The 23109-nt window shown below is 31.7% G+C and overlaps 2 long non-coding RNA genes across 2 annotated transcripts in view; one reads left to right on the top strand and one right to left on the bottom strand.

The window, feature by feature from the left end:
• The window catches only part of LOC127727085 (uncharacterized), a 45724-nt gene extending 30517 nt beyond the window's left edge, over nt 1-15207 (bottom strand). Inside the window, exon 1 of the long non-coding RNA XR_007993770.1 lies at nt 15191-15207. This is a non-coding gene — a long non-coding RNA (uncharacterized LOC127727085). The remainder of the gene's footprint in view (nt 1-15190) is intronic.
• Nucleotides 8458-12549, top strand: LOC127727082 (uncharacterized). The gene is made up of 3 exons (XR_007993763.1): nt 8458-8512; nt 10263-10381; nt 12234-12549. It is a non-coding gene; the product is annotated as an uncharacterized LOC127727082 (long non-coding RNA).
• Nucleotides 15208-23109: the final 7902 nt, after the last annotated feature.

The raw sequence follows: 23109 nt of genomic DNA, 5'->3' as shown, positions 1-23109 counted from the left end.
TAACAGTTGTCTCATTACAACTAAATACAAGTTATGTTAACTGGATCAAGGCATATTTTGGTAAAAAATTACCAAACAAATATTTTCTGAATAAAATTTTGACTGAATTCTTAAAACTTTGCAAAACGCATGTTCCGCAGACAGATATGCTAATATAAAAACATTCCAAACTTTTTTAATAATTGTCAGAATGTAATAAAATTTGGCATTTATACTACTAAGATATCATGCTAGGTAACTGTAAAGTTTCATAGGAATACTATAATTTTTTTAGGTCTAATAGGCTTCAGACCACAATTAATTCCCTTTGTTCGTGGTCTAGGAATATAGTTCCCAATTATTATATGGGGTATTTCTTCCTAAGTATTCTGACTACTGTTTTCTTTGAAATGTTTACTATTTAAGTGGTCCTATCAGTTGCATATATATTGAAATAAGTAAAACATGTGGAAAAAATTTATTGTTGAAAGTGAAAGTAGTGATTCGGCCAAAATGAAAGTAGGGTAGAAATTAGCCTTCGTCATTTATTCAAGATTCAAATCCTACCATTGGCATGTTAATATGGCTCTCAAAAGAAAAAGCACTGATGGATTGTCCTGGGACAAGCATATTTTATTCAAATAATAATGGTCTATAAGCAGGTAAATTTATTTCATGTTTGAAGCGGTGCAATTTTTTTAATTCAATTTGACTTTTACCAAAAAATGCATTGTAACCAATGGGAAGAATAATTGTGGTCTGAGGCCAAATGATAAATATTTATCTTTTTGTTAAGCATGAATTATCTCCCTTGATAGTGGGTTAGATGCAACTACAAAAACATGTTGGTTTTGAATTATATTTTCTATCACTGTTTATATTTATCTCTAGTAGAGTCATTAGGATGGAATTTTGTATACATGTGTATCTCTTATTTCAAATTCCTAGATGCCTATATTATATTGATGGACTAATTGATTTACTAGTAATATTTCTATAATTATTAAGTAGTAAATTTAATTACTTTCACACATCTTATGTCTTCTTTACTTTTATACTTTTAAAAAATGTGGGAGGTAACTCCAACTTATGAAATAGATTACTGTTACTGTAATAGATTCTTTACTTCCCATTATTGCAAAGAAAAAAAGGATAGTATATATCATATATATATCATTAACTTCCAAACATGAGTTATCTCCCTTTTTTACTGTGCATAAAACTTTTCCTCAAACTTATAAGTCAAGAAAATTTGTGAGCATTGAATCGCACATAAGTTTAACATTAGGACATATATGAATAAAAACTAGTAAGAATACAGAAAAGAATTTTATATGTACTAAATTTTGTCAATAAATGTAAATTTGAATGTTTATCAATTTTTTAAGTATATTGAAAGTGCAGTATAAAATTTTTTGTATTGCTTTTTATAACATGACATCTATACAAGAAGCAAATTTTGTTTATAATCTTTGAAATTGAAAGATTGCATGATCAATTGTTGCACTGGGACACATTTTAAAATTACAAAACAATTTTACGTCCCTGTATTCTTAGATTAATGTTTTTATTCAGAAAAAATGAATGGTTACATCAGGGAATTGTATATTTAAATATACAATTCCTTGGTTACATTTACACTTTATTATTAAAAAAAACTTACATTCTTTAAGCTTTAATAAATGTGTGGTAAATGATTGCCAATTAGACAAGGCTTGCTCATTGAATTAAGGTTAAACATTTTACTTTTGTATAGATATATATATATATTCTTTTACACAATGAAATCACAGTCATAATTGAAATTATATTTATTATATTTTATCTGGGACTATTATACTAAGTTAGTATAACAGTCCAAGATTTTATAAATATATATATTAAATAGTTGTAAGAGTTTAATTAACTAACAGCTCCATGTGGAGGTGCTCCTATGTAAAGGATGCTTATTAACAAAATAATTTGTTATATGTTCCAAGGATTTGTATAGTAGGAATGGGGGAACTAGCAGGTACCTATTTTTCACTTTTCACATGGAGAAATACTTTGAACATCAGATCAGGACAATATCCGTGAATCTCTCGTCCGGAGTCGGTTTTTTTTAAAAGATACAGATTATGACGCGTCTTAAAGAGAAGAACGCCGTCAGCCGATTGTCAACAACAGTACTTGTTTCAGTTAATTTAACAAGACAAACAATACCAAGGAGCTATGAATCAATGAATACTCGAGGATGTACTACAGGTAACTCAAACAAATGATTTAATAGTGCAGGAATAAACAGAAATCTGCAATGACTGAATAAGAATGGTTTTCATCTTCGATTTTGGTATCGTTTTCGTTCGCTCCCAAATAATATTTATACACGTTCGCCCCATAGGACCTAACGCATCTAATTTCAAATTCCAGTTGAATTGTAAGTTATTTTATTATTTGTATACAGTAACGTAGCTTGCATTCTGTTATTCACGAAGTCAAGGGGTCTTAAGCTATCGATTTTTTTTAACAATTTGAACAAACTAAAGTTAAACTACCAACTTAATAGTTCATTACCTGCTTATAATTTTTCACTGTTCTTATGGATACCTAAATCTTTTAAGACGCTTTCATGATTTAGTTTCTCATATCGAATTCTTTAAGTGTCGCAACTTCCCAGATAATGGCAGATTAAAAAATATTTATGAATAATGGAGATGGATATGTCAAATTCTGACTGAGTCTTATACAGTATAAATTTGTCACTTCTTTTTTTATTTGTGTATGATTCAAATCATACGTATTACTATCTTATCTATGATTAACTCAAAAGTTATATAGATAACAAACACTTGGCTGACTTGCAGTTATCACATACATGACACAAGACAATCACTGACAAGTTTCCGGACTTGCTAGCACTAGCAGTAACTGAAAGCCAGATCAAATACAATGTACCTAATCTGTTGTACAAAATGTACACTCTAATACTGGTCACGTGGCTGTACCTCACTTTGACATTAGATTTAACGTCATATCAGAAGCAACACAATTGACTTGAATTGTGTCATTTTTTTTTATTCCAGCATATTTAGATTACAGAAAACTACAAATAGTATGAATCAATAATGACAACAAAACGATACAGTATAAAAAAGAAGATGTGGAATGATTGCCAATGAGAATGCTACAGGTCACTGTACAGCATGGCCAACTATTATCCTCAGTGTAAGCCAGTACAAGTTATCGCGCATGATTTTAATTTCTTATCCGTCTGATCAGTCTTTTCTGTGTGTGATATCTTATCAAGACAACATGCTGAGTTTGTAAAGACAATGTTGACACTCGTTAATAATTTGACAACACTAAGTAAACAATATTATAACCATATGACATTGTAGCATGCTAGGTTCCGCATGAATACGAGTTGTATAAACTGACTTTATTTCCAAAAGATAAAATTCGATTTTACCGAATATCAAACATACAAAATAAAAAGTCGAAAAAGGACAAATACGAGATTATGATAACCAAACATATATACATGTATATATATCTATCATTAAATCGTTGGCTTGTTATAGTTTATAAAAGCACTTACATATTAAAATTAAAATTGTTCTTTAACAATTTCAAAAGCAAGAGGGTTGTAATTGTGAGGTTATATTATATTAGATATAATATTCTTGATTTCAGTAACATCATTTTTAGAGAAGTATGCAATGAGTTGACAATCAAAATATGGATAGATGTAATTCATGTAATAACAAAATACATAATCGAAAAATGATTCACTATAGTCATCAATAGAAATGTTCACACGATGTTGTTCGATTTTGATATATCTTAAACCTTTCTTTCGACGTAAATCCGAATATGAGACAACGTAGATTTTTATCTTGTTTTACATAAAGAAAGTCCCACAGAAAAAGTGTATACAATAATGTTCAGAGTATAATATAAAAAAAGGGGGGGGGGGGGGGAGTACCCTGCCCAGATAATAATATATTATTTGAACTTGACAATTTTATCTGAAATTCACACCAGGTGACCAAATACATGTTGAAATTTGTGAACTTCACACGGATATCTTTAGAAAACATGCTAATCGAAACAACAGGGGTCGCAGGCATCTGTTTTCAAGTATAATTCTGAATTTTAACGATTCCAATTATCTTATTCATTTGATAAATTAAAAATTTCAAATACTGCAAATACATGTACAATATACATTTTTTTTTTTTATAAATTTTGTAAATGTAAGAAGATGTGGTATGAGTGCCAATGAGACAGCTCTCCGTAAACTTTACATTAACAGAAAAATAATTAGAATAAGTTTCCTTTTTAATAAATATTTTACATAAATGTTCAATTGCAAAATTAAATTTTTTTCATGATAGAATCTTTTGAAAGGACGGAGACAAATTAAAAATAATATTTATTTTGTTCAATGCGATTTATTTTTCTACAAGTTAAGTGTATAAAAGGAGAATGTGCATCAAACAAGCAATAGACTAGTAAATTCACATGTACATGTATGTATCTAAAATTTTGTTTCTTAAACTGTTAAAATATTTTATTTCAATTTTAAGCGATTGCCGTTTTGTAATCTTTAAATTAGCATTACTATATACAAATATTTTAGTATATAGTCCACACTGGCACATATGCTGCCCTTGTCTTATTCTTTTAAGACTTTGGCAATTGGTTTATCTTGGAGAATATTTTTTTTTTTCTCATTTGAAACTTTTGTGCATTGAAATTTACAATTTATAAAGTAAACTTGAAAAGAAAGAGGCTATTAAACATTGTTAAACCGTCAAAGAAAAAAAAACACAAACAACTCATGTCTACTGAGAATAACAGAAGTTATCACATTGTCATGTGTTAATTATTTATCCATGAATATTATATTTACCTGGTTTGACTTAGATTATTTCTGGTCAACTTAAAAAAATGATCGCATCTCGATTTTTGAATAAAAAAGGCCCTGATTAAAAAAAAATTGTAAAATATGAAATTTATATTGTTGGATAGATTTAAAACCAGAGAATAAATATACATGCGAATGAAGCTGTTTCTAATAAAGATTTTATGTCAATTCATTAAAGAAAACCCATGTGCACACATTTTTGGTTTCGTATTGTATGAAGTACAATGTAATAGGTCATGCACCCGGTGTTCTTTAATTGAAAAAGGCCCTAACTTCTGCAATCCTTATCAAAATACAAATTAGATCTGTAGAAAGCTTATAAATTGAACTTTCAAAATTGATGCCAATTAAAAAGAAATTTAATGATATTTACAGACAGCTAATCAAAATTTAAGATTTCCTTTAACAATCTATAGTAAATTTATCGATATCGATTGTGGTCAAATTTGACGCATGCGCAAAGCGGGTGCTGATAATAGTTGCGTATGGCCTTCAACAATGAGCAAAGCCCATACCACAAACCCAGCTATAAAAGGCACCAAAATCACAAATGTAAAACATTCAAACAAGAAAACTAATGGCATAATTAATGTATAAAAAATGAACGCTAAAAACAAATATATATGTAACAAAGCAACAAAGGACAACCACTGAATTAATATTACAGGCTCCTGACTTGGGACCGGCACATATATACAGAATGTGGCGGGGTTAAACATGTTAGGGGAATCCAAACCCTCGCCCTTATATATAGAATAGAATAGAATATTTTTATTCACCAAATTAGGGCCCCAGAAGGGCATATAGCAAACAAACAATATTATTATAAACAATAATATTTAGATATGTATACATTATGACAAGTTCACAGATCAAGTTCAATATATATTCTGTTCAGAAAAAATAACTTAAGTTGTTTTAATTTTGCAGAGCTACATTCACGCAAACAATCAGTTTTTTACTTTCATTTTTATACAACCGCAAAAAATTAAAAAATTTTGCGGTCGTATATTGGTATGAAGTTGGCGTCGTCGTCTTCGTCCGAAGACACATTGGTTTTCACACAATAACTTTAGTTCAAGTGAATGGATCTCTATGAAATTTTACCATAAGGTTTGATACCACAAAAGGAAGGTTGGGATTGATTTTGGGGGTTATGGTACCAACAGTTAAGGAATTAGGGGCCAAAAATAAGCATTTTTGTAACTTCCAGACAATAACTTGTGTGTTAGTGTATGGATCTCTCTGACATTGTACCACAAGGTTCCATATCACAAAGGGAATGCTAGGATTGATTTTGGGGGTAATTGCCTCAAAATTTTAGGCGAGTCCCCTGGGGTCACCCCCACCCCCTTTTTTTTGAAAACTTGTAAAGGGTCAAGATCTCCACCCCGAAACCATATATATTCTTGTATGGGACAATAAAACAAATCAAATGAAATCCATGGGGGTATAAGGCGAGTCCCTTTGGGTCACCCCCACCCCCTCCTGTTTAAGAACTTGTAAACGGTCGAGCTTTTCATTATTAATAAGATAATACCACATTGAGGTCCAAAGGGTACTAAATTAAACTTTTGTTTAATTTCATCAAAAATTGAATTCTTTGGTTCTTTGATATGCTGATTCTAACAATGTTTGAGTGTTAAATCATATCTAATTTTAGAGAACTTATATTAATTAGTCATCACTGGTTGTTGTTATTATATTATTGATTATAATTTGAAAAAATGCATCATATCTTATTTTAGAGAACTATTTATCCAGTTTGAGTTATTTCCATTTGCACAGAAAATATTATGGATAAAATTAACCTGTGTTTCATTTCAACATAAATTAAATATATATATAGGGTTCTTTCAAATGCTGAATTTAAACTCTATTTAGATATTAGATTTGTAGGCCCAGTTTTCAAGTTGGTCCAAATCAGGGTCCAAAGGGTCCTAGATTAAACTTTTGTCTGATTTCATCAAAAATTGAATTCTTGGGGTTCTTTGATATGCTGATTCTAATATGTACTTAGATTTTGGATATTGGACCATAATAGGTATTTAAATGTCCAATTTCAAATATATCAGTTCTTCGACTACATTCATTTTGTGTCACAAACCTATGATGTGTCAAATATTCAATCACAATCCAAATTCAGAGCTGTTTTAAGTATAAATGTAGTGTCCATACTTGCTCAACTGTTCAGGGTTCGACCTCTGCAGGAAAATCCGGTTTGCTGTCTTTCTGACAGCCTCTTGTTCAAATTAGTCTACATTAGGGTCCAAAGGGTCCAAAATGAAACTTAGTTGGATTTTAACAAAAAATGAATTCTTGGGGTTCTTTGATATGCTGAATCTAACCGTGTATGTATTTAGATTTTAGATATTGGACCATAATAGGTAAATTAAAAAATTTTAAGTTCTTTGACCACATTCATTCTGTGTCAGAAACCTATGCTGTGTCAAATATTTAATCACAATCCAAAGCTGTATCAAGCTTGAATGTTGTGTCCATACTTGCTCCAACTGTTCAGGGTTCGACCTCTGAGGTCGTATCAAGCTGCGCACAGCAGAGCATTTTATTGTTATATATGCTTGAAGATATTGATCTGATAATTTTCATGATTATTGTATACATGTATTTTTACCATGACAAGTTGCATATCAAGTTCAAATTTTGTTTCAGTTCAGATGATTTTTAATTTATAGCAGAAACTGTTTAGGACAAATGTAGGAATTATGGTCCAAAACAAGCATTTTTCATGTTTCATGGCAATAAATTGTGTATAAGTGTAGGATAACTATAAAATTGTACTACTTAATAGGTCATTTGTAGGTTCCATACCTCAAAAGAAGGTTTGGATTAATTTTTGGGGTAACAGACTAAACCATGTAAACCATTTAATAATTTGGGGCCAAAATAAAAGAAGGATTTTCTGGTTTGCAAACATTTAAGTCTTGAATAATATACATTGTACATCATTTGTATATGTTCATACACCTGAACTAATATATAGATAAAAGAAGATATGGTATAATTTCCCTTCACCCAAGATTAAATGACATACATGTAGAAGTTAACATAAACTACAGGTCACAGTTCATCCTTCAACAATGAGCAAATCCCATACAGTCTAAGGGGAAATTGTAAACAATCAATTTCAAATGGTTACAACTTGAAAACTAATTTAATAATGACAAGGGGTCTTCAGTTACTGTTGTAAGACTACAATGGGATGACCTACTTTTAGTTAAAACTACTGGACCAAATTTAATAAAATCATTAAAAGGGTATCTAATACTATTAATTATGATTTTCAAAACAACAGTGGATACAGGTGAGTGACACAGGCTCTTGAGAGCCTCTAGTTGATATTTGATAGTACAATTCTAAGTTTAATATAAATACATATAGCAAGAAATACATGTATATTATAAGCAAATTGTTTGCAAAACTCTTTGAATAGTATTGCGTCCACAAATGTACTGTTTTCTCCCTTTCAGCAGTATTACAAGGTATGGGCAGAGGAGTTGACTATTGATAATGACTGATACTGGAATTAATGAAGTAACCTACATGTAGTGTCCAATCTCTATGTGCCTATCAGACAGTCCATTTTTACATGTACCAAAAAATGTACGTTGACAGCCAATGCTAAGTATTAATCTTAAACATATATTCAATGATTGTATGTGCATCTCTGATACATATATTTCGCTGTTGTGTGGCTTTATTTCTGATCAGAGACTGATAAAAATCAGATTATCCTTTATTTTAAGTTCAAATATTATGTACTAGTACTACTACTAGTAACTACATGTACTCAATGTCTTGCATTCATTTAACTAATAATGATGATGCAGCATCCAACAAAAAATATATCTTTTTGACCTTCATTTTATGCCTCACTGATTGTGTATATGTATGAATTCTGTCAGATTGTGGTACTTAACACAAGTTTTGAGTGTTTTGCACATATACTTTGTCATTGGACTTTAAATAAATTTGATTTCTGATAATGGCAGAGTGTTTTGAACATTGCTTCATAGTGATGATCAGATTACCTTTAATCAATATATATACAATGTACATGTACACTGCTACTGTAAAATAAAGTTTCCTAAATATTGCACTAATTTTAAAGTAACAAAATAGTACTGAATATTAAAAGTAGATTTCCAGTACTACATATGTTTGGTACAGAAATAGTACCTATGCAAAAGTAGCTGTGTATATAAATAGAATTTAATTGTTGCAGATTGATAATTTTTAGTAATTTGAAAATAAGGAGATGTGGTAGGATTGCCAATAAGAAAACTTTCATGATCAGCCACGGTCAAAATGAAGGGGATGTAAGCAGTTTTAGGCCACTTTAAGACCTTCAACAATGAACAGAACAATACTGTTTACTCAGCTGTTAAAGATCCTGACAAAATGCGCAACAGTTCAATCTAGAAATTTAGTACTAGTCATTTTGCTAGTGATGTTCACTTATTGGTTAAAAGAAAAATTAATTGTTTTCTCTCTTGGTGAATATTTTTATGCCCCTGCCGTAGCGGTGGGGGCATTAAGTTTTACCCTTGTCCGTCTGTACGTACGTCCCAAAATTGGTTTCCGTTCTCTAACGAGTTTGCCTCAACCAAATGTTTTGAAACTTATACACAATGCTTATTACCAGAAAACACAGATCAAGTTTGAATTAATTTTGGTGGCGTCACTTTAACCATTCTAGAGTTATGCCCCTTTATAAATGGAAAAATTGCAAAATTTTTAGTTTCCGTTCTCTAACTTAAGTTTGCCTCAACCAAATGTTATGAAAATTATACACAATTCTTATTACCACAAAACACAGATCAAATTTGAATTAATTTTGGTGGCGTCACTTTAACCGTTCTAGAGTTATGCCCTTTAGAAATGGAAAAATTGCAAAAGTTTTAGTTTCCGTTCTCTAACTTAAGTTTGCCTCAAGCAAATGTTATGAAACTTATACACAACCGTTCTAGAGTTATGCGTGTTTACAAATAGAAAAATTGCTGAATTTTTAGTTTCTGTTTTCTACTTAAGTTAGCCTCAACCTAATGTTATGAGACTTACATACAATGCTTGTTACCACAAAAATCAGATCAAGTTCAAATTTGGGTAGCATCACTTTTACCGTTCTTCAGTTATGTCCCTTTATAACAATATGATATGCAAGCAGGGGCATCATCTGTGTCCTCATGTGGACACTATCAACATTTATTTAAAACAATTGCCTGTGTGAATTTGACATATATCTAAATGAATTTTCAGTGGTATTGCCATTTTTTTATTTGGAAAACAGTTCATCAGCATGATCAGGTTCAGGTCTTATATTTATAATAATCACTGGAATTTAAATTTTCAGAATTAGCTCCCCAGATGTAAGTGGAAGTGAAGTTATACATGTTATATGTTTCGATGAAATGAATGACTTGATTAGATATACATGTAGTGGAGACCCTATAGATACAGTACATGTAACTGGTATGTATTTGTTACAGTATTTTCTGTCAAAATTGTATAACAAAAATGCCGAATCCTGTGCAAATTTAAAAAGGAGTCCACGCAAACTGACAAAATAAAAAAACACTATCAATCAACAGATCAAGGGAAAAGTTAATCTGCTATATATACATGTATGGAATAGGCATGTAGTTAGATTTGTTTACCCCTTTTCAGTCCATGTAAATTTATGAGAATAGAATTTTATATTCTGGATTTCCTTAGATTTCAATCCTTATTTCATATTAATATTCCCATGTGTATATATGTTATGCTTGTAGTTTGAGGAAAATTATCAAAATAGCTTGACCAAGATTAAACAATAACTGCTTTCATGAATTAGGCCATTTTTGTCTTGTCTGCAACTGATTGTATGGTGTACATATCTGTCTGGGCAGGGTTCATCTTACCATGACCTGATATTCATAGTTCATTAGTCAATAATAAGTTTCATATTTTGGTCTGTTTGCAGAGGCGGATTTAGGGGGGCAGGGGGCCTCCCCCCTTCCCTGTTCTGGGAAAAATTTGGTTGATTATATAGGGAATCACTGAAGCTTGACCAGAGCGGGCCCCTTCTTAGGCAGTCAGTGGGCCCCCACTTATGAAAATTTCTGGATTTGCCACTGTTTGTTGTATACTATACAAGCTACATGTATAATCAATTAACAGATCAGCTATATTTGGGGTAGGCAATGATTGTAAGGTGCACATGTCTGTCTGGCTTGATTTTTCTGACCATGGCATTATTTGCTTGACATTATTTTTTTCATGGATCATTGGTTATGTTAAGTTTATATATCATACTTATAGTAAAATTATATCTTTAGCATGTTTAGAACAATCAACATAAAATATATCATGAATAGTAAAACATGCAAGACATTTCAGCGTGTTTACTCGTCTCTTGTGATATCTATTTTATATAAATTTATACTGAGTGCCAATAAAAACACAATTCTGGTCCCCTTACACATGCTACAGCACATGTAGTTATGCCCAGCAACAGTCGAGGGGGAATAATATCAATTTACCCCTGTCCGTCCGGATGAGGATACTTTGTTTGTCTGGCTATCTCCTCCTACAGTTTTGGAGGTACAACTTGTTAACATGGCAAAGTTCAACCATAATGAACCGCCACACCTCCGTTGCAGAGGTAATTAAAAAATGTACAGTCTGCTAGATTATCAATTTTCAGAGCATTTGGAGTTTTGATTTATACCCCTATGGAAGCTAATCACAAATTTCTTAACTGGAAAAGTATCAGGTAACCAGATGTTTCCAGAATGCATAGAGCCATAAACATACTGTGTTAGTATTGTAATTTAAATGGGGCTAAGACATGTAAGAAGGGGGCTTGAAAATGATGAGTTGTGTTTCTATAGGCACTAAATATACTTATATATACAGGTAATGTGTAGTACACATACATGAATATGGTTTGTTTTCATAAGTAATTTATTATAAAATTTGACATGGTATGATTGCCAATGAGACAACTATCCACCAGAGTCCAAATGACTGAATATTGACAACTATAAATGATCATATGTACAGCTTTCAACAATGAGCAAAACTGATACAGCATAGCGAGTTACAAAATGTCCTGAAACAGGGTTGGCAAAAACCTGGGTTTTATGAGTATTGCCCAGCCCAGTGGGAATTACTGGGTTTTACTGGGTAAATCACCATCAAATCACCAATTGATCATGTCTGAGCTTAAAATACAAAACAGTTGTCTCCTAATTATAAGTTTGGTAAATCATTGGAGATTAAATTGGTGTTATCTTTTTTGCTTGACTACAGAAACAAACATGCTGATTTTATTATATTACAGGAACTGTAGGAAGTATTCAAAGAGTCTGATTGCTAAGTATGCATTACAGGATTTTATCATTGGAGCAACATCTTAGGAGGAGAAGTGCAAATGTATGAAGGAATCCTTGGGTACAAATAGCAATTATATGCAGAAGAGGACTCTTAAACATTATTAACAGACATGTAGTCATAGTAGTGGTGTTTTCAAGAAACGTAAACCAACTGGAATTAACAATTGTGTATATTTTTTCAACCACAAGTACTTTCAGAATATAATACAATTCAAATTCAAATTATTGTGTCAACATACAAGTTACAGTAAAAAAATGAAAATGCATGTTTTAAAATGAATTTTATATAAAAAAATGAAATAACAAGAATTTTTAGCTTATTGTGCAGCCAAACTTTGAGATCTTTTAATGGTATATGCCTGTTGTTTGTCAACATTTTGCCTTAACCTTAAGATCAGTGTTAAAATGAGAAAAAAACTATTTTTGCATATATGAAATAAGAAGTAAATGGTTGTAAATTACAGAGAGCCTTTCAATATGGTACATTTGTATATCAGCTATATTTCACAGAACTTTCTATTTTAGTTTATTAGTACAATGAGACATGAGGTATACATCAATCAGCCAGCAATATAACAACAAAAACACCTGAAAGGCATTAAGGTGCTAACATGCAGTCCTCAACAAAAGACAGGTGTCTAAAAGATATGCCATGATCTATTTAATTGACCAGAGGCTATAAAAAAAATTACAATATGAATCAAGAATAGCCATCAACACCAAATTCTCTGAATATTTTTTTTTTATTAAGACGAGATTTTTGACAACCACTGAAAAGGTTTCTGGCTTTAAGCAGGTACATGAATATGTGGCGAGGTGAACTAGTTTTTTTTCTTCAAAACCTTCTTAAAGAGAATTGGCATCTTTTGCAAGTAGGTCTTTTCCATAATGTGATTGGTTTGTGTCAAAACTGATGACCACACAATATGACTTATACAAACATAATAAAAATCAACTCAAATGAAATATACATCAGTGCAATCAACTTCTATAAATGACCACAGTCCATAAATCATTTACAAAAAAGGATTGAGACTCAACACAACCAAAAAAGTTCTAGGAGTGAACTAAGGTGCCCTGGATATAATTTATATCCTGTGATGCATTTGCTTGCCTTCTTTGTTTAAGACCAAAAAATTTTGGAAACCAAAGAAAGTAAAACAGAATGGAAGTATGAACACATGGTCCAGACCAAGAAGAATATTTTTCATGTTTATATATATATCAAAACAGAATTTGTATTAGATTAGAATTGACTTACATAAATAAGCTCAAATCCTGTGAAATTAGTGTGATTGAGGCTGAATTCACTTTAATTTCATTAAAAAAAAGAAGCTCGATTCATGTTAATTTCACGTGAATTTCACGTGAAGGCTCAATTCACGTGAATTTCACGTGAATCAGTATTTCACGTGAAAATCACGTGAGTTTAACGTGAAATTCACGTGAAATTCACGTGAAATATTTCACGTGAATTACGCGTATAAGCTCGATTAACGTGAAATTCACATGAATTTTTTCACGTGAAATTCACGTTAATTTCACATTAAATTCACGTGAACAAAATTTGCCTGTGTACCATTAAAGGGCATATAGGCACTGCCTTAAAAAAAAACATCAGGTTACAGTAAATAGAGAATTTCGAATTCCGTTAGATTGAAGAAAAGTAAGACGGGATATAAAAATTAACATAATAAAAAGGAGATATTGAAACATTAAAATATGAGAATCATGAAAACTAACGTAAGTTATTGTTTTAAAGCCTAACTGTACATTTATTTCATAAAATGATGCAGACGCTATTTTACAAACTTGCAACCAAACATTTGTACAAATCGGTGTCGAGATGAGACATGGAAGTTATAAAGCGCTAAAGCACAGAAAGGAATACGGTAACACTCCTGGAAACGGTTCATTGATTTTAGAAACTGATTCTCCGGCTTCTAATTATTTACTGTCCCCTTAGTAGCTTGTCAGTTTGTTTTGTAATTTCTTATTTGGAAACGGCTGTCAAGAAGAAAAAAAATGAAAGTACTGTTTCTTTATTATTTGATACGTTAAATAAAAACTGCCATGTCAAGAAAATACCATAATAAGCTTTAACAAATGCACCAGAACAAAATTGCATATACACTATAGAAAACAAAATGAAATATATTAGAATGTACATAAATATAAAAATGACATAAACTTAATTTTAAACGAAATACTAATTATCGTTTTTTTTAAATATTGCATATAATTTTTAAAAAAAAATCACTTTTTACCATGATGACTGTCCTATTGCATATAGATAATAGCCCTAGTATGTGTTTGGTCTGTGAGTAATGGCACATTTTTTACATGGTTATTTGTTCGTACTTTAGAATTTATATCTGTGAGAGAGATTAAAAAAATAAAAGACAGTAGGGTACTATGCCGGAATATCTGAAAGACAAGTTGAAGTATGAGTACCAGAAAGTGAGTTCGAAACAGAATGTCTTTTGGTTAAAAAGAAATACGGGACTCAAATTCTTTTTGAATATCACGCACAGAAAAAACAGCGATAATCCCTTTCGCAGGCTAAGCGAATGACGTAATGAACAGTAAGCAAGTTTAGAAATCATTTGGAGCAAAATGAGAACCACACGTTCTAATTAATTAATCAATAAACCAATTAAAGACCACCGCCGCTTTCAATTTTGATTGTTCTTACTATCCGCAAGAATACATTGAAAATTATTTTCATTCGTGAAGACTCTATTGTCCATAAGCCAATATGTTACTTTCTTGAATTCATAAATACTTACTATTATATTTGCATGTTAACTGTTATTTGTTCAGTATATTTATCTTACTTAAAATGTAATTTGTCAAAGGTATGCCCCGCCACATCACAAGTATAAAACAAATATAAGTTACTAACCTTTCGAAAAGTTCTGCTCTGGAATCAAACGAAACTATTACGTCTGATGTTTTATAGACTACTAAGTTTACCTTACATCACGTGTTACTCTAGCTTATTACGTTTTATATTATGTTTAAGTGTGGACAGGAGAGGAACACATTAGGTGTATTGCTGCATGATGTGATTTTCTTTAATATGCGAGATGGTTTTTGAGAACTTGTTTGTCTGTACTTCTTATATGGTTCTATTTATGTTCCATAGTGGTGGTAATTTCTTACTTTGGTTTGTCCACAAAAATGTAAATAATTTTAGGATCATTCCAGTATCTTTAGTGAAAGATTCGCTTATATGTTTGAAATTGTTTCTTAGAAGATGTCTAATAGTTCTAAGTGATGACAATACCTGGAATGAGCTAGAAAGTACATTTTTGGTGTGTTATTTTAATTCTTTCTTTGAAAATGTCTTCTTCCTAGACCCTCCAAGGCCTGGTTGGAGTTATATAACAGAAAAATTTGTATGAATATGAACTATGATTCTTTAGTATTTAAAATGAAAAGAATTTGGCAGAATTATTCGTGTTTCAAGGTTTTTGTTATGTGGATAAAATTATAAGTGAAAATTGTACGATGCTGTAAGTGTTTTGTTGTGGTATATAAAACATTGCTGTAATCAACATTAACACAAATTAAGAAATGAACGAATGAATAATAAAAGTTGAACAATGAAAGATAATTTAAGAAATCGACTAGGTGTGTGATTCGACCTTTGGTATGTCCCATTTAACGCGCAAAAGCCTTTCATTGACAGAGTGAAGGCCATTTTAAAATCAGTAGGTCCAAAATACTTTTCATCCGCCTCTTTATCATTTTATTCATAAAATGTAAAGGAAGGAATTTGGAAGGTATAAGAAAAAAATGCAAGTTGCATGTATACACTGTCCACACTAGGGACTATAAGAACTGTGAAAATCGCCACCGGAAATTGGGTACCAACGAAGCGGAAAGAAAGGTAAAAAAGTCTTAAATTCTTGCTTTATATGGACTGATTTATGATAAATTCTCATACTTCATATCTAAACATATAATATTGTCCAGTAATTTTGATTTTTTGTCTTTTATGTATAGGATAATATGTTTTATGATTTAAGAAATAATTCATGGGGGCTTGCATTTATTGTGATTTTACCACGGGTTGGCCCTTTATGCTAAATATTTTACCGTGAGCGATTTTTCCCTTTATGCTGATATTTTACCACTCGCAATCGCTTATGGTAAAATATTTTGCATAAAGGGCCACCTCGTGGTAAAATCACAATAAATTCAAGCCCCCATGAGTTATTTCTTAAGTAATGCTAAAAGTACAATATGTTGCTTAAATTAACTGCTACATCAATGTATTAGAAAACTCTATTTTTGGGGACCTTGTACCGATTTGTTTTGATTTAATTTTGATGGATTCACTCAATGACAAAGACTTTTCATTTTACAAGGAAATAAACACAAAAGTTTAAAAAAAAAAAGATAGAAAAATATTTAAAAAATAGAATAAGATACAGGACAATTTCAATGAGACAAGAACATGCATTTGTTAGAACTTTCTTTTTGGCATTTTCTACTATTGATAATTTTAAATGGACTCTGAAATTGTACATCGATGAAAACTCAAGAGGTTTTATGGATATTTACCTGAAGATAATTAGCGTTATTTTTTTTCCAACCTAATCTGATCTAACCCCTTGTTTATTCAAGTATTCCTCCTATTCCGACATGGATTTCTTTCAAATGACATACCAGATTTTAAAAGGTAGGAATAGGAGGAATAAGCCATATAAATAACACATAGCTGAGAGGGGCCAAGGTTGTCAATGTTTATTCGAGGGGTAACAATCTATTCTATCAACCTCCCAGCTATGTGTTTATTTAATTAGTTATACTGAATGTTCTGACATTACTGTCTTTTAAATTCTAAATTGAAAGTAACTTTGATCTCATGTACATAACAACGTCACAGTTATTTGAAAATATAACAAAGGTAATGCAAGATATATCTTTTTTTTCAAATTCAATGAATGTACTTAACTGCTTAAGTCATGATAGTATAATGTTTCATATTACGTTTTTCCTCCTAGAAATCAATAATCATGGACAAATAGATTGTATTTACCTTTGTGTAAAAAATATTCATCTATTTGAACAAGGTTCTTTTGTTTAACTTCAACCAGGCATTTGGAGCCTGTGCCGAAAACATTTCCAGACACACAATAAAATAAAACTTGTTTGTACCACCACATGAACATGGCCACCACAGTGAAACATAATATTGATAAAGCCATAAAAGAAAAATGTACATACATTTTCTCAGAAACCATATCATATTTTTAAGTCAAAGCCATGCAACTAGTTTGTTACTCTACTGCTTTTGAATCCTGGTGCCTATCCGAAAACAAAGGTCTCTTCTGTGGAATAATAGTTTAACATACAGATATGTTGGAAATCCATACAAATAGCTATTCTCCAAATGACACTAAGTTTTCGACATTAAAGCTGCTGTGATTGCACAATTAACAGGCAACAATGGACAAGTAAAAGCTGCAGTGTACTTTTCTGACGAGCTAGTAAAAATTAAAGCTAAAAACAGTAAAAAATGAATTTAATTATAACAAATAAATCAAGATATCAATTACCTCTAAGAATATCTACCAAATTATGATTTTTAGTATTTTTCCCTTTCTAACTAAAGATATTTAAAAATAGTTACCAATTAGAGTATGGTTCTGTTGTTGACGCATTATTTGATGAACCAATCAGATTAGACTACCCTTGTTAAAATGATCATAGATCATGACATCGAGGAATCATTTCGATTCTAATAGGACAAATACTGGTATTTTTATAGATCGAAGCGTACGAAAATACCTTACGAATAGATATAAGAAGGTGTGGTATGAGTGCCAATGAGACAACTCTCCATCCAAGTCAAACTTTATAAAAGTAAACCATTATAGGTCAAAGTACGGTCTTCAACACGGAGCCTTGGCTCATACCGAACAGCAAGCTATAAAGGGCCCCAAATGTTTGGCTGTTCCCGTTTCCTCCACATGAAATATGCACATGACATTTTCATATTTGATAAGTTTAAAAACTAAAAGCAGGGTAAATATATGATGTTTTGATAACAATATATAATTAAGTTTTATGTAAGCAGCTAAAATATATATTTTTATTAGGATAAAAATGAAAATAACGAGAATGTAAGCAGTAATTAAGTTTGTGCGCATGTATCAAACATATTTTGTGCTAATTAGAACACGGCTTTGTTTACAAAGCGAAATAAGGGCGTCATAGGTGTAAAATTATAATAGGGAAATTAAGAACATTTATACTTCGAAGAGGACCTACAAGACACGTTCGTAAAGCAGCCATTTTGATGTGATGAACCCAACGTTATAGAAAATAACCCATTTGACGATAAACCATAAACAGATACATATTAACTTACTTTTAGAACGATTTTATTTAATTTCCTAACAAGCAACACCAAATGTCCATTTTGATCTCCGACATTGTTTAAAACACATCTGACGTTGCAATTTCAATTGTGACGTCAATCACGCAGCCCATGCTCTATTAGAATTATGACATGGCTTTGTTTCCAAAGCGAAAGAAGAACGTCATATTAGAATTCAATCAAGTTTCGATCATTCGGCTTTGAGCATTCGTTATGAAGATACATCCAGAAAAGAAATTTCGACGCATGCAATTTATAAAAAGAGAGGCGAAGGATACCAAAGGGACATTCAAACATATAAGTCAAAAATAAACTGACAACGCCATGGCAAAAAAAAGAAAAAAAAAGACCAACACACAAACAACATTGAAAAGCAAAGACTGAGCAACACGTAAAGTATTGTTTTCATTTTTTAAAAAACTTAACAAAAGTGAAATAAAGGAAGACTAAGAAATAAAAGGAATAAATTTATACCTATTATTGTGAATGAGCTTTCTCAACTTTCAGCACAACTTGTGTGTAGATATATACCAGAGGCAAATCAGTTCTGATCTCAGCACAGATATTCTTCATTTATAAAATTAATTTCAATAAGTTCATGAGAATTTGGAAAATTACTTATAATACAGTAACTGAAAAGAAAAAAGTAACAACTTTTGTTTAAACAAATATAGTAACTAATAAGTTGTTTAGTGAAATAAAACGATATAATCTTTGCACTTTAAAAATCCTTGATGTTACTGCTTGCCAAAAAGAGATTCATTTTGAGTATTCTCAAAAATATATAATTATAGCTTCTTTTTCATAGAGATAAATGATTATGAAATTTCACATCATACAAATAGAAAGTTCGAATGATTAAATATTTCGCCTTCATGCTTGTGTTAGATGATTACGACAACACTTCAAGAGGGCGGATGGAAGTAAATTCGTTATAACAGCCATGAACCTTTCTTCAAGGTCAACAGGAGCCAATTTTTTAGTTATCGTTTACTTGAATATTTTGTTTTTGTGATTTTGTGGTTTGTGCGGGTTAGCTTTCAAAAATTGTGTGAATATCATCCCTTGACCTTGGTAAATTTGGTTAAGGTTACGGGTTGACTTTCATTGACAAAAAGAAGAAAAATACATATTACTTTAGGTTGATATAAATGTATACCCACATAAACAAAAAATCAACTCAAAAAGGTTGGGTGCGTGGGTAAACATAATTACGAACTGCTGTTGCATAAACTGATTGGTAAACTTCGAATAAATTCAATTGCTTCAACGAACCCTTTAAGTAATATTTAGTCATGCTTAACACGAATTACATGAGCTGAATATACCCGTAAAAGCCACATTGCGGATATATGTCATCCAATCAAAACTAACATAAAGACAAAACACGTGTTTATACTAAACAATCATTTGACCTTTACTACATCATGTGACCAATAACTTTAATAAAGGTGCATTGACCTTTTCATACAACATCTATTTTTTTATATAGAATATTCCAAATTACTAAACAAACTTTGCATTAAATCAAATAGTAATAAGAATGTAAAAAAAAAGGAAACAACACTTTATAAATTATATGCGTTCGAAGCGCTTTTTCTGGATTTCCCTTCATCGGGAACGTTCTAAGCCGAAAACTTGAAAACCAAAGATGTATAAATACCGAACTACCTGAAGAGCTATATGACCAAAAAAGACCTAAAATAATAGCCAAATCCATCTAAGATCAAGTTTGCCTGAGGGAGTTGAAACCTGTAATTTATGAATTATTGCGACCCGAGACCGTATTCACACAGCTTACGAAAAATTATTGTGATCATGATATGAAACATTATCTTACCTCCTTTACAGTTCTAGGAATATCATTGGTTAAAAACGAACAAGTGGAGACCATGTATATTTAATATGGGTTAGTGTGTGTGTTTTATTTTAATACACGGTTAGTAGTGGCGTTATGTCCATATATAAAAACAACATGGCGTTGAGGAAATATCTGAAACGTTACGCCCGGACAACAGACGAAGAAATTGATGATGAACGATTGGAAATAAATGCAGAAAACACATTAAAAGCTAACAAGTTGTTGGCATTTGTTTTTGTATAGACCAATGGAAGTAGGTTCTTGATAATGAAGACTTGATCACTTTGATAGGCCATTGGTCTAAATGTCACAGGTTAAGATAGTCGGTAAGATAAATTCGTTACACAGTGTGCTAGTGACCTAATACGGTATATATGGGGTCAGTAAATTCCATATGTGGTGAGAGCGAGTATGGAATTTACTGACCCATATATATAGTACTAGGTCACTAGCACACTGTGTAACTAATAGTCTTTGAGCTATGCCATTTAGCAGTGGCAGATTGTTTTCATTGCATGATTTAAGAGATACTGAAAATAGGAATGCATACTTATCTCCTTTGTATTACTATAGGAAACCCTGAATATAATTTTCATCCATTTTTCATTTTCCATATAAGCTGATGAATTCCTAAGACATTTTACAACACAACAGTTTTTGTTACATGAAGCAATTTACCATAGAAGTCAGAAATTAACAAAAATGTACGAATAAACTCGAATAAGAACTGTCATCCCTCGGATTACTGTGATTATGATCTCTATTTTGAAATGTTGGGTCAGTATGTTGCTGTCTCGATGATCTCTATTTTGATATGTTGTGTCGGTATGTTGCTGTCTCAATGATCTCTATTTTGATATGTTGTGTCGGTATGTTGCTGTCTCAATGATCTCTATTTTGATATGTTGTGTCGGTATGTTGCTGTCTCAATGATCTCTATTTTGATATGTTGTGTCGGTATGTTGCTGTCTCAATGATCTCTATTTTGATATGTTCTGTCGGTATGTTGCTGTCTCAATGATCTCTATTTTGATATGTTGTGTCGGTATGTTGCTGTCTCAATGATCTCTATTTTGATATGTTGTGTCGGTATGTTGCTGTCTCAATGATCTCTATTTTGATATGTTGTGTCGGTATGTTGCTGTCTCAATGATCTCTATTTTGATATGTTGTGTCGGTATGTTGCTGTCTCAATGATCTCTATTTTGATATGTTGTGTCGGTATGTTGATATGTTGTGTCAGTATGTTGCTGTCTCGATGATCTCTATTTTGATATGTTGTGTCGGTATGTTGCTGTCTCAATGATCTCTATTTTGATATGTTGTGTCGGTATGTTGCTGTCTCAATGATCTCTATTTTGATATGTTGTGTCGGTATGTTGCTGTCTCAATGATCTCTATTTTGATATGTTGTGTCGGTATGTTGATATGTTGTGTCAGTATGTTGCTGTCTCGATGATCTCTATTTTGATATGTTGTGTCGGTATGTTGCTGTCTCAATGATCTCTATTTTGATATGTTGTGTCGGTATGTTGCTGTCTCAATGATCTCTATTTTGATATGTTGTGTCGGTATGTTGCTGTCTCAATGATCTCTATTTTGATATGTTGTGTCGGTATGTTGCTGTCTCAATGATCTCTATTTTGATATGTTGTGTCGGTATGTTGCTGTCTTAATGATCTCTATTTTGATATGTTGTGTCGGTATGTTGCTGTCTCAATGATCTCTATTTTGATATGTTGTGTCGGTATGTTGCTGTCTCAATGATCTCTATTTTGATATGTTGTGTCGGTATGTTGCTGTCTCAATGATCTCTATTTTGATATGTTGTGTCGGTATGTTGCTGTCTCAATGATCTCTATTTTGATATGTTGTGTCGGTATGTTGCTGTCTCAATGATCTCTATTTTGATATGTTGTGTCGGTATGTTGCTGTCTCAATGATCTCTATTTTGATATGTTGTGTCGGTATGTTGCTGTCTCAATGATCTCTATTTTGATATGTTGTGTCGGTATGTTGCTGTTTCAATGATCTCTATTTTGATATGTTGTGTCGGTATGTTGCTGTCTCAATGATCTCTATTTTGATATGTTGTGTCGGTATGTTGCTGTCTCAATGATCTCTATTTTGATATGTTGTGTCGGTATGTTGCTGTCTCAATGATCTCTATTTTGATATGTTGTGTCGGTATGTTGCTGTCTCGATGATCTCTATTTTGATATGTTGTGTCGGTATGTTGCTGTCTCAATGATCTCTATTTTGATATGTTGTGTCGGTATGTTGCTGTTTCAATGATCTCTATTTTGATATGCTGTGTCGGTATGTTGCTGTCTCAATGATCTCTATTTTGATATGTTGTGTCGGTATGTTGCTGTCTCAATGATCTCTATTTTGATATGTTGTGTCGGTATGTTGCTGTCTCTCAATGATCACTATTTTGATATGTTGTGTCGGTATGTTGCTGTCTCATTGATCACTATTTTGATATGTTGTGTCGGTATGTTGCTGTCTCAATGATGAACACCCTATATTTTCTTACGTAAGCATTAGGAATCGTACTAAGCAATGA

The sequence above is a fragment of the Mytilus californianus genome, unplaced genomic scaffold, assembly GCF_021869535.1.
Source record: "Mytilus californianus isolate M0D057914Y unplaced genomic scaffold, xbMytCali1.0.p SCAF_19, whole genome shotgun sequence".
NCBI lineage: Eukaryota > Metazoa > Mollusca > Bivalvia > Mytilida > Mytilidae > Mytilus > Mytilus californianus.
Note: the sequence above shows the minus strand (reverse complement) of the source record. Positions and strands in the feature narration are given on the sequence as shown.